General features: G+C 42.2%; 1 long non-coding RNA gene across 5 annotated transcripts in view; it reads left to right on the top strand.

The window, feature by feature from the left end:
* LOC144106622 (uncharacterized) overlaps positions 1-12,433 on the top strand; it is a 42,562-nt gene that overhangs the window by 7,460 nt on the left and 22,669 nt on the right. For 4 of the 5 annotated variants that reach the window (XR_013309070.1, XR_013309068.1, XR_013309067.1 and 1 more), the window contains 3 exons: positions 1,501-1,617; positions 5,479-5,586; positions 9,978-10,022. This is a non-coding gene — a long non-coding RNA (uncharacterized LOC144106622). Of the gene's footprint in view, positions 1-1,500; positions 1,618-1,858; positions 2,015-5,478; positions 5,587-9,977; positions 10,023-12,433 lie in introns of all 5 variants that reach the window. The other variant, XR_013309069.1, reaches the window with a different exon arrangement.

Below are 12,433 nucleotides of genomic sequence, written 5' to 3'. Positions count from 1 at the left end.
TTACTAGAAGAGCCTCTTGAAAGCATTCAGCATCGTGGTCATTGAGGGTTACTGTTCACATATCAAAATGCCGGATCAACTGTATACTCTTTACAGCTACCAGAAATAAGGTACATTTCATGACATGCTGGCTGACAAGTGCTGGAGCACCAGACTGGGGATTTGGGTGAAACAATTTTGAAATGTGTGCTCGGTATCACCTCGTTTGCTTCCAGTTGTGGAAAGGTTTTCTTTTCATTTTTGTTCTGTCAAACATTCAAGTTTTTGGCAATATGTGATTACATTTTTCTTGTGTTCTCTTTGTTGTTGAGGATTAGTTTTAGTGACACAAACACTCCACTCTATTACTTTTCAGTATAATTAAAAACTTGTAGGGCACACCATGAACAATAAAACTTCTACTTGAGTAGCCTGCATTTGTGATTAAGTTCTTCATGGTTGCTATAGAAACTAAGTTGAGGCAGCTTGTAGTTTAGCTCTGGCTAGAATGTTTAGGAGAGCCTCACTAACGTAATCACATGACCAACACAAACTGGGTATAATTGTTTGTGCAATGAAAAATAGTTTTAAAATATTTAAGAGCTGTCAGTGTAGGATTGGCCTAAAATGCTTTGTGCTCTATGTAGCTCTCCTCTGAGGCAGGGTTAATTCATCTGCACCTGCAGCCTGATACCGCAAGATACCAGTTCTTCGGTGAACTTATATTTTTTTTTCTCACACTAAGCAAACTTGCCTCTTTTTGAAGCACGAAACATGAGCTGATTCTGAACAGCTCGAGCAGGAGTGTAGCGAATTTCATTATCCTCATCCCTTAGTTTACATTCACCTCATGACAATGGCCTCTTCCAGCTTAGTGTCTGTGTCTTGCACCAGCTGCATGCCACACTATCCTAAGAAATCTCCTAATCTTATCTAGGGAGCGTATAATCAGCTAGATCCTGCTATACTTTTTTCGGGTGAAATTCATTTTGTTGCGATAAAATGTGTGCAAGCTGTTTCCAGGCCTGGTGCTCGGCTTACCTGGATTGAAATGCTTGGGAAATGGGTCTCTGATCTCACATTGAGTTGACGAAATTAACTTGTGCTGGGGCACTCCTTGGCCACAGATGCCCTTTTGCCATTAAAATCCATTGAAGTCATTCTGTTGCCCTATGATACCATTGGTGATTGATTCTCTGCATCGTATGCCCTGGAAAGTTCATTTTCTTCTTTTAATTTCTATATTGACTTCCCTGTTCATCCCTATTTTGGTTTCGCTCGGTCAGTTATGCTATTAATAATTATAATCACTTTATCGCACAACTATATTGAAAACATATTTTGGGCTAAATGACGTCAAGTTTTCTACTCTGCACAATGATATATATGGTTTGTCCTGTGTGTCTTTACTTGTGTGGTAATGTTTATTTTGTGCTTACTGTCTAAACAACCTTATTTGCCTCTCATATCTTAAGTCCTTCTATACCTATCTTCCTTCCCCCTGGCTCTTTCTCTTTTCAGTCATTCGTCCTCTTTCCTTTACACTGGCCATTGGTCACAAGCCTGCTGTGGGAATGACACGGAGCAATGGGGCCCCTTTTTGTCATGGAACCTGCACTGCTACTATTAACACTAATAGTACTGTATCAGTATTTTTGTGATACTGAATTTTTGTTATTTATGAAGTAGTTGGCTAAGGCAATGGTAGCAGTGTTAAATATCACAATATATCATGCATATATCTTGCATGCAATATATCAGTGTGTTCACAATTACACTACCCTCTATTTCTTTCAGTTCAGTTATTTTGCTATATATATTTTGTGCTTCTTTCCTAGTTTAGTTCACTCAGACTGAAACATTGCTTTCTGTGTCGGAGGTAGAATCTACAATGAATGCTGCTCTGTGTCTTGTAAGCAGGATGCAGTGTTAAATGGAGCCATGAACTTTTCTTGGAATTGGCAAGCCTTTGCTGTATTATGCGCTGAACCTCGACTGTGAAGAGGAAAATGTCATGTCTTGGATTTCTGCAGATGTGAGTCATCGCGGTGAATCTACCAGTGCGAAAGACAGGGACGAGAAAGGAGACAAGACAGGCATTGACCCACGACTAAAGTTTATTGATGTGAACACAGAATATATATAAAGCCAAGCAACACCACAAAACCACACAGTTACAGATAAGCATACAGGACTACATGAGTCAAAAATCGCCCTCAACATTTTCCTGATTGAGATAGTCCAACTCATTGCATGTTTACACGATAGACAACACACTCACACATTCGTCATGGAGTCATAAGATGTGTCTAGCCTTGATAATCTCCCATTTTATCTCTCCAAATTTACTTCCAAAATGTGTGTTGCCAAAAGGAAAGGGTAGCAGCCTTCACATCCCTTACAATGTACAGGCAAGTTAGAACCCCTACCCTCTTGTGCTCCTGTAGTCTTACATTCATACACCTTCCAGTTTCACCTACGTAAACCTGACCACAAGATGATAGTATGATACCACATTCATTTTACAAGGTACATATACATTTCACTCTACACGTGTACTTTTATTTAGCCACATTGACTGAATTATTCTTAAAATTTTACATATTTTAGACAACATAATCGGGGCGGTGAAAGCCACTTTTACATTGTACGTCCTCGCCACATTTTTCAAATTGTGCGACAATCTATGTACACAGGTAACACAACCGGTCTTTTGGCATCTCGCTGGCTGGGCCCAGCCTGATTGTGCCGGTCATTGCAAAATTGTTTCAGCTTTTTAACAATTTATCATATGCTCTTGCAGTAACATGGTTGGGAAATCCTGCGTTCGTTAACTTTAAATTCTGCTCTTGGAAACTTGTTGTCATGCTGTGAAAGGATAACTTAATCAATTCTGAGCCCAGGCTAGAAAGTGCAATGCTATCTTTCACTAGCTTGGAATGCTCGACCTGTAGCCAAGTAGCAACTTAACACTCCTAGGTGAATATGCAAGTTCTTGACGATTATTCTATCCACCTTGCTTAAGAACATATCGCTTAGCACAAGGCCAACATTCCAACCACTACATATAGCAGATTTTAGAACACGTGCCGCACTGCGATACTCTACAGATATGCTCTTCAAATAAATGCTATTCAATAACATGCTCTTCAGAAAAATTTCAGAAAAGGGTTCATGCAAAGTTGTTTCCGCTTATTAGCAAAAGCATCTCTCTATTTCGCGTCTTGAAGATCCATTTCATGTACTTAATTCGCAGTGTGGTTGAGTATCTTAAGAATGAGAATCCAGCGGATTGTCTTGCGATTAGTGTCGGTGTAGAACTGTTTTACTCTATCCCGTATGAAGACCTTGTGAAAGCTTATGAATGTGTATATCGGAGGACAACAATAAGCTTGTCTTTAGGAACGGGTGTCTAATATTTTTTATTTGAAGTTAAGAGCATGTTTGTGGAGTATGGCTGTGCGGCATATGTTCAAAAGTCTGCTAAATGTATCGATTCGAAGGTTGCCCCTGTGCTAAGCAATATTCTCTTAAGCAGGGTGGATGGAATGATTGCCAAGAAAATCTTTCGCTACACCTATGATTTTCTGGTCTTTTACAAAGGTTGCGATAGTGTGGGACCTGTACATATTGTGAAGTTGTTTAAGGAGCAAGGCCTTTGTCTTAGGTTTACCTTGGAGAAAATGTCCCAACAAAAAAAGCTGCGGTTTCTGAACCTTAACTTGATGTTCTGCACATGCCATTTGTGCTGGCGATATTCACCCAGGAGTGTTTATTAGCTACTTGACTTGGTCGAACCATTCTAAGCTAGTGAAAGATAGCATTGTGTTGTCAAGTCTAGGCTCGGTATTGGTGAAGCCATGCTTTCACAGCATGACAACTGATTTTCAAGTTAAAATTTTAAGCTTAACGAAAGCATGATTTCCCAACCATGCTGTTGCAGGAGCATTCAATAAATTGTAAAAGCTGAGCTTATAAGATTGGGCAAGTTGGTCAGACATGCTAAAGGTAAGAATGGCACTGCATCAAGTAACGAGGGCAACAGGAGAGCACACCCATGCACAAGTGCCAACCTTGGAGCGGATACAGAATCCAAGAGCGCGTGCTTGACATCCAGCGTTGGCAGCCAAGGATCAGGCTCGTTCAATCTTGAGTGTTCAAATCCGTGTTTCCTCGTTTCCTTGACTATCAACGCTGAATGTCAAGCACGTACTCTTGGATTCTGTATCTGCTTCATGGTTGGCACTTGTGTGTGTGCGTGCTGTCCTTGTTACTTGATGCTGCGCCATTATTTCCTTTAGCATGTTAAAACTGAAAAACCCCTTCGCAGAGACTGGCAGAATCAGGCTGGGGCCAGCCAGTGAGATGCCAAAAGACTGACTGTGTTACTGTACCTATATAGACTGTCGCAAAATTTGAAAAATGTGGCCAGAAGCTATGACAAAAAAAAATGGTGTTCTCGGCGCCTAATAAGTTGTCTAGAATGTGTAAAATTGTTAATAACGTTTTTAATTTAATTCGGGAAAAGCACGTGTAGAGTGAAACATGGCAACATATATGTGCCTTGCTAAATGTATGTGGTGTGTTGGATACCATTATCATGTGGTTGGGTTTATGTTGTTGGAACTTGAAGGTGTATCAATGTGAGACTACAGGAGTACAAGAGGTATTTGGATATTAGTAGCTTTTCTACCTTATCTGTATATTGCAAAGGGGATGTGAAAGCTGCTAGCCATTCCTTTCGTCAACATGCATATTGGCGATACGTTCAGAGCAAATTAACCGGAAATTCATTGAGGCTAGACACGTCTTATGACTCGGTTTAAAATGTGTGAGTGTGCTGTCATCCATAGCGTTAACACGTAGCGAGTTGGACTATCTAAGTGAGAGGAATATTCAGTGCAATCTTTTACTTACGTTGTGATGTAGCTTATGAGTGATTGTGTGGTTTGTGGTGTTGTTTGGCTTTTCTGTATACTCCCTGTTCACTTCAATAAACTTCAGTTGCGAGTCAGTGCCTGTTCTGTTTCTTTTCTCGTCCCTGTCTCGTGCTGATAGATTCACGTACTTGTAGAGTAGATTCACTGAGCTGTGCACTTGCAGAAGCTTGTGAAAAAAACCAGAGGAATTTTATTTCCTTTATACATGATTGAAGGTTGAAATTTTTTTCACCTAGATGTTTGCAGCATGAAATTCCGTTCGTAAAAGTGAAACCCGCTAGATTGTACATTTTGTGCAACTGAAAGTATTTGTCCAGGTTATCTGGCTAGGGTCTTTCGTTATGCCAGATTTTCTGAAATAATATTTTGTCACGTTTATGTCAATCAGAATTTCTAAGAACATAATAATTACACCAAATTTTCTGATCATATAAGAATATTATCAAAGCGTGATGATCATTGGTATTGTTTTGTCTGTGGCAGTACAATGATAAGTACGTAGTGTATAGTAAAATTAAATATGACCAGTCTAACGTAAACAAAACTACTCTTTTTTTAGAGGAAAATTGCTACCAAAGTGCTGGAGTGGCATGGCATGATGAAGACGTGGGTAGTGTGCTCTATTCATGATGGCACGAGAACTTGTGCACAGTTCTTCAGGCAATTGGTGAGTACCTTGATGCTGTGCTTCTGCTTATGTAGGCAAATTATGTTTTAATCTAAGGGTGTATCTTAAAAATTTAAGCAAAATGTGAGTAGCATTTAGATATTGCACGAGATACCGCTGTGAGAATTGGTTATTAATGACGTGTCTCACATGTACACTTATCTACTGAATATAGTAAGCAATGCTTTCGAGCTGAGTGCCTCCGATGAATGAAAAAAATGGCCAGGTTACTGCACGACGCGTGGAGCTGCCCAGTGTAGCACATTCAGGCTTCATGAAGTGGAGAATGACGGTAATAAATATTTTAATAGTAGAAAACACAGCAGGAATTACGGGAGCAGGAAGCTAACAGAACATACTGACCCTGATGACACTCTGTGCCTGAAGGGTATTATAAATTTGCCTGTCATGTAATGCAAGACGGTCGTACAGGTTGGGTGTTTAACATGAGTTGATGCAGACACCTTCTGTCATTACGTAGTACTCACTGTAGAACTCGAGCTAGAAGCAAAGGCAACGGCTAAGCATGGCCAGACTTGTTCTTTTCTTTGCAAGAAATCTGGAAGTGCACTTAGATAACCTTTGAAAGCGCTGCGACAGGGGACACTAAGAGAAAGACACGAAGGACAAGCGCCTTCGTGTCTTCCTCTTTGTGTCCCCTGTTGCAGCGCTTTTGAAAGTTTGCAAAGAAGTACCGACTAGCTCAATTGTCCGTGTTGCATTTATTAGAAGTTTTTTATGCTTTCGCTTGACATATACATCATTACTGCATGTAGCGAGGAAAAGTACATACCCTTGATGTCAAATGACAGTGCACTCACAGGGCCCGGCAACAGCTCACTGAGGTGTTGTGATATATCTACAGGGCACCTAATCAGAAATTGTTAGGCTTCAACTTCATAGCACGGAGCCCTTGCAGAAATTCTCTCAAAGTTTGTTGCCTCATGGACCTCTTCGTAATCGATGACCATAAAAGGCGAGCCTTCCTTTAGTGTCACAAAAAAAGGCGTAGGATATGGGTCTTTTTTGCTTCTCCATTACTGTCAAAATGTTTGCTAGCGAGATATTTCTCCAATATAACAATTTTTTACAATATGTTTGTAGGAGGATACTGAAACTGCGGCAAGCAGTACCCGTAAAAAACGTATCACAGCTGTTCAAGAAGCAGAAAGACTCATGCCTCCATCCTTCTTTTGTGTCAGACACATGAGGAAACTTCGTCTTTCTGGGTAATCATTTTGAAAAGGTTCACATGGCAACAGCCTTCGGTTAAATTTCTGCAAAGAGCCCTTTCTGGAAACAGCATCCATTCCTCGTGAGGCACACTGCAGAGATATTGGAATGCCTTAGTGAGCTGCAACTGGTACGAGCGACTGCATTTTCACTGACATCAGATATTAGTACATTTCCTTGGACGTTCTGAGATAATAGAAGCTATGAGTGAAAACAAGGTTGAGGGAAGTGCACTTCCTGGGGCCGTATTCCAAGTTTGTGTCATAATAAAAAGCCTCATAATCTGCCCCAGCAGTCACACCTGATTGGTCAGAAAACCAGAAGCGAATGTTGGTGCAGTTGTGACTGAGCAGTGGAAGGATGTCACTGCGTTGCGGTTGCCGCAGCGAAACGTCCAGTGGCGGTTTTGCTCTTTTCCGAGAAAAAGAATGCGACAGAAGAAACATTCAGCCACAAGCTTGGTTGCACATCGGATTCCACTGTAAAGGAGTAATATCAAAGCTGCTTTATTTGCCTAATTGAATTCAGCAAATACAAACATTATTGTTCAGGCACTCTTTTCGGCACCGTAAAGGCCGGAGGTGCACGTAAAGAAGAAAATATTGTACGCAACCACGCATGGCTTTTCAGTGACAGAAGTTGGCATCTACAACCATCGATCGCCGATGGTTAATAAAAGGCAGCTAGGTTGTTCGCACAGCACGGCGTTTTACATTTATCTTGAGGAAAAGGAAACGGAGAGGAAAATGTTGTAGCATGCACTTACTCGCTGCATAACGTGCGCTTCGTGCTGGGCTGAAACAAGACTCCCTGACGACTTGCCGTCTGCAACACTGCTGAATGTAAATTGGTGCTGTGATCGGACGATTGTACAGACAGTAATGTTTTCTCATTAGTTTTATGCAGTCCCTGCAAATAAAAAGGATGAGCTGAAAAACTTACTGTGTTTCTATTGATATATGCATTGGGAGACTTCGGAGATTAACTTTTCAGGGGTCTCATAGTTTTCATGGTACGAAGCGCACGCATGCCCATTGACGCCTTAAATCTAACTTGCAATCTAACTCGCGAGCTCAGTGATGCAGAGCCACACCATCGCAGCTATCGAGAACCGTAAGGGACACCAAAAAACCACCTCTGGCATGTCAAACGCTTCGGTGTAGCAGCGCATCTTTGACGACTGAACATCCGTGCACGTTAGTGGTTTCACACTGGTAGACATTATACACGAACATTATGCAGGGCGCTTCAACAACTAATAGAGAGCTCTAGAATAGCAAATGCATATTTGTGCACAGTAAACACAAGTATAGAGGGTCATTCTGCTTTATGTTACATCATTCAACATGCTGTTGTGATCGGAGGCCCCGACAGTGGGAACAGACGAGCCCGGCAGGCGCCATCGAACTATGTTTGACCAAAGGTGCTGTCGTCCTGAGAAGAGGATTAGGAACGGCTCCTGGCGATGGTGAGCTGTGACGAAAGGCCTCTCATCCCTTCGTCAGGAGTATGGAATGCGGCGTTTCTCCCGAACTGCGCCCTCACATGGACCGGCAGAAAGACCCGAACAAAGACGCCGGACCCGCCTCGCTCGCTTGCACCTGCGCGGCCAGACAAAGCGAGGGCGGACACGGCTGATTTATCTTACCCTCCGGAATTCCCGGAGCCGTCAGGACGCCTTTCCCACGGAGGGGATCACCGCCTGCAAAGCCAACGACCTTATGCACCTGGTCAACCTGTCGGAAACAGCATTCCAGGACCTCAAGGCACCAGGATTCCTTATCGCATGTGCACGTGTTTGTGAGGGCGGAGCGGTCATGGGGTTAGGGAAGAGACTATGAAGAGTGTGTCTGCCCATTGGACGCTTGATCAGCCACTGGTTTCCCTAGCTAGGTACCTAGGAAATATCCACTGTATATAAGCCGTGATTTGGCTGGTTTCATGGCACTTCATCTCTGACTTTTGGTCTCGCAGCTTCTGTTGTAAATATGTAAATAAACCTTCAAGTTTACCAACCCTCCTGAAGGCTTCCCTCCGTCGTCTGCAGAGTTCGTCATGCGGTGAAGACCTCGGTCCCAATACCCAAGCATATCAACGCGCAGACGAGATAACTGAGGCATAACTAGTGGGGCTATCGAGTTTAAATGAAGAGAACAATTTCTGCGACAAACCGGTGCTCGTTATGCCTAGGAGCTACTGAATCGTCCAACGAAATAAGAAACAGGCTGAATTTTTTGTCCATCCAATTTGTTATAGGCAAGACAAGACGATGCGAAAGTCCCGTATACAGTTTATATCCAGTTCACGGGCCGAAAAGCACAGTAACATCGACGAGTTCACTTCGAAGTGAAAGGCTCCACTTCAGAGTGCGCCTCCATGTTGGCTGACGAGCATCTGCTGCGTACGCTGTGTTTGACGTCACTGTTCAGTTTCTTCGACCCTTTTCGATGCATCCGAACCACCACTTGCACTTCCAGCATTACCAACCAATCGGGTGTGCCCGTTGCGGCAGATTATGACGCTTTTATTATGACACAAACTCAGAACACGGACCTTGATTGCTTGTGGACAAGTGCCGGGTACCCACCGCTGATACAATGGGTACCAGCTTTCCCCTGGCCTGGTTCTCAGCTTCTTTAGGGCGAGATGCTTGGGGAATGGGTGTTTGTCCCCACCTTGAGATGAAGAAAATACCTTGTGCCATGGTGCTCTTTGGCCTCAGATGCCCTTGCGCCATAATATATCACAATCATCATCATGCTTGTGGGCACGAGTCTGACCTTTTTCAGATGTTACCAATGTTCCTTGCTCGCTAAGTTGTGCATTGAGTGCTATGTACTGAAAGGCATCTGCATTGAAATGGTATTTGGCACCCATTCTCAGCTACTTTCTATTTGCTCAAAATGATAGATAACCGTAAAGACTTTTATGCACACAGTGCCGCCTGGGTAAGCGCATTTTGTCTGCTTCTTTCTGGACCTGTGGTTTTTAGTGTTTACTGCTATGAGAAATTAATTTCGGGCAATGAATCATAACGGTTTGGTTCTCAGTGAATGGCTTTTGCAAGCTTCTACGAAAGCCGATGGTTCAAATGTATTTGTGAAATTTATAACTGGTGTTGTGTGACTACTGAATCAGGATTTTTTTATGCTTTTCAGATGGATCTGACAGCAATGTGCAGAGCTATGTCATAAAAATAAAACGTATGTACTTGTACTCACCCAAACACTTACCGCTCTCATTCTAAGCTGCATTCTTTGTACGTATGCAATACATAATATGCGTAAAGTCTTGTACATAATACTTATTTCTTTGGCACCTGGACAGTCATATCTGCAGTGAACATTGTGGGCAGAAGCTATACGAAGACTCATGATCATGTACTACAGAAAGTACATAATTACAGTACAGATAATTTCCGCTCTAGATGCAATGGCTGCCGAGTGAATGGAGAAAGTATGTATACACGTTGCAGAACCTTTAATAAGAACAAAGCAGCAGCATTCATAGTGAAAAAATCATTTCGTTCTAGTGCATAGCATGGCGTAACTTTCTGTTACCAAGAATGTGATAATCGTCATACGGAGTCTGTTTCTGACATTTAGTCCGTACCTCATGTTGCGGAAAACCCTCCGGCAATGCATTACCAGCGAGTTTGTACAGCGGAGCATTTTTGTTAGTGATACAGCTCGAGGTGTGCTCCTTATAGAAGCTTATACCATATAACTTATTCATTACGTAACACAGGTCCGTACTCTAAAATGAGTATTTCAAAACACCAACCCTCTCGCCGATACCCAGAAAGCCGAAACGGCGGAAACTGCAACGGCTGCGAAAAGCGCCGGAAAAACTTAGCTGTGAAGCGCGCAGTTCACCTGCGCTCCAGTAGCAGATGCTCAAAGAAGTATTGCAGCAAGCATGTTAATGCATTTCGCAGTCCTCGCTTTTGCAGTGACCCTGGCGGTTTCACTGCTTTTTTTCAGTCAGTCAGCTGGTGATGATGACGTCCAATGCCTTCTCTTTGTCTTAACTGGCCTTATAAAACATTGATGGGCTGTAAATTGGTGCTACTCATCGTATTTTGCTAGATTTGGAATGCCTAGGTACAACAGGAGGCACCAGTATGTTGAAAATATTGGTTCACTTTATAAAAATCACTCTTAATGGCAGTGTAGTGCCCGCGAGTTCGGACTCAAGTAATATTCAGTGTGTAATACTCAGAGAAGTGCCCCTTGTTGTGCGGCCCCCGGATGCCCGTTGCTAACGGTAAGCTTCCACTAAAGAGTGAAAAAGTGTTACCATTCTGATAGCCTCGGGATAGGTTCAAGAGAGAGTGATTTGTGTTTTTACCGGCGACAAGGATCGCAGCTTAGGTGAAAATTTCCCTGTTTTGTTTCAGTATGTCTTACGCATAAGAACCCCGGTTTAGGGAGAGCATAATTTGTGTAAAGATTGACGCTTCTGGAGTGTTAGGAACTGAAGTCACTTTATATTTGTAATTAATGAGTTTCATTTTCGTTTCTGCATTTATTTTGCTTTACACTATATTTATGTAAAGAGCAACAGTATGAAGAACGTAACCAAATGTGCGTTTTTTATGCCATTTTGCATTATAAGCCCCCAAATGAACATTGTTATGTGGAAATATTTTGTGCAAATACAGTAACTTAATACACGGAAAGTTTCGGAATATTTACGGCAGAAAAGACCTTTTACTGGGAAGAAAAATGGTTACAACACGCTGCAGCGAAAAGCTAGGTTAATTTTCAGAATTATTACGTGTCCATTAGCAAAATCAGCTGCGGCCACCGCACACTAGGCGCTGTGTCAGAACAGTCTGTAGTGCAGGGTTTTGCAATATGCAATGATCCGCAATTCATTCTTGGAATGGTGATGTGCTCAGCACTGTGCGCAGTTGCAGTGAGAGGTACTTTGCAGTGCTTGCAGTTCATCCCAACTAGCCTTGCGACGAACGTCAAGATTTTTAACAATCTTAATAGTGTTATTCTAAAGCAGAAGTGAATTCGAAGTTTGTTTGAACGGAGAAACATCGTGCAATCATTATCACGATTCTTAAAGGGAGCTGTAACTACAGTAATGAGTACTTTATTATTACTCTCGTCGTGTATTCTTTTTCATTCGTTTGTTTGTAGCTGAAAGACCACCCGTTATTCGCACTGAATGTTCAGTCTGTTCGTCGTTTTATCGAATCAATAAAAAAAATTACTCGGGAGGTGATAGCGTAAAGAAGCACTTAATATTTCTTGACACCGTGCTACTATTGAAGAATGCTTTGCAGTCTGTCGTGCAAAACTAGCGGGAAGAGGAAAAAGAAATGTCTGAAAATCACCCCCGCATCAAAACTATGTCAAACGGTCACGATTGTATGTCCACCTCCTAATGTACGACACAAATGAGGGGGAAATAAAAAAATTATCGCAGTGGGTATTTACTCTTGGGTCTGTTTTTCGCAATTAGTTCAACCCTAGAGTCAATTTAAAGTTTGAATGAAACGCGGAGAGAGTTTCGTGCTTATTCCTACCCTTCTCTACGTTGTGCATTTTGTAGCAGACAAGAAAGTGGTGCTCTTCAATGCAAAGAGTCGCTCCCTCCC

The sequence above is a fragment of the Amblyomma americanum genome, chromosome 10 (assembly GCF_052857255.1).
Source record: "Amblyomma americanum isolate KBUSLIRL-KWMA chromosome 10, ASM5285725v1, whole genome shotgun sequence".
Taxonomy (NCBI): Eukaryota; Metazoa; Arthropoda; class Arachnida; order Ixodida; family Ixodidae; genus Amblyomma; species Amblyomma americanum.
The sequence above is the reverse complement of the archived record's forward strand: the minus strand, read 5'-3'. Positions and strand labels throughout refer to the sequence as shown.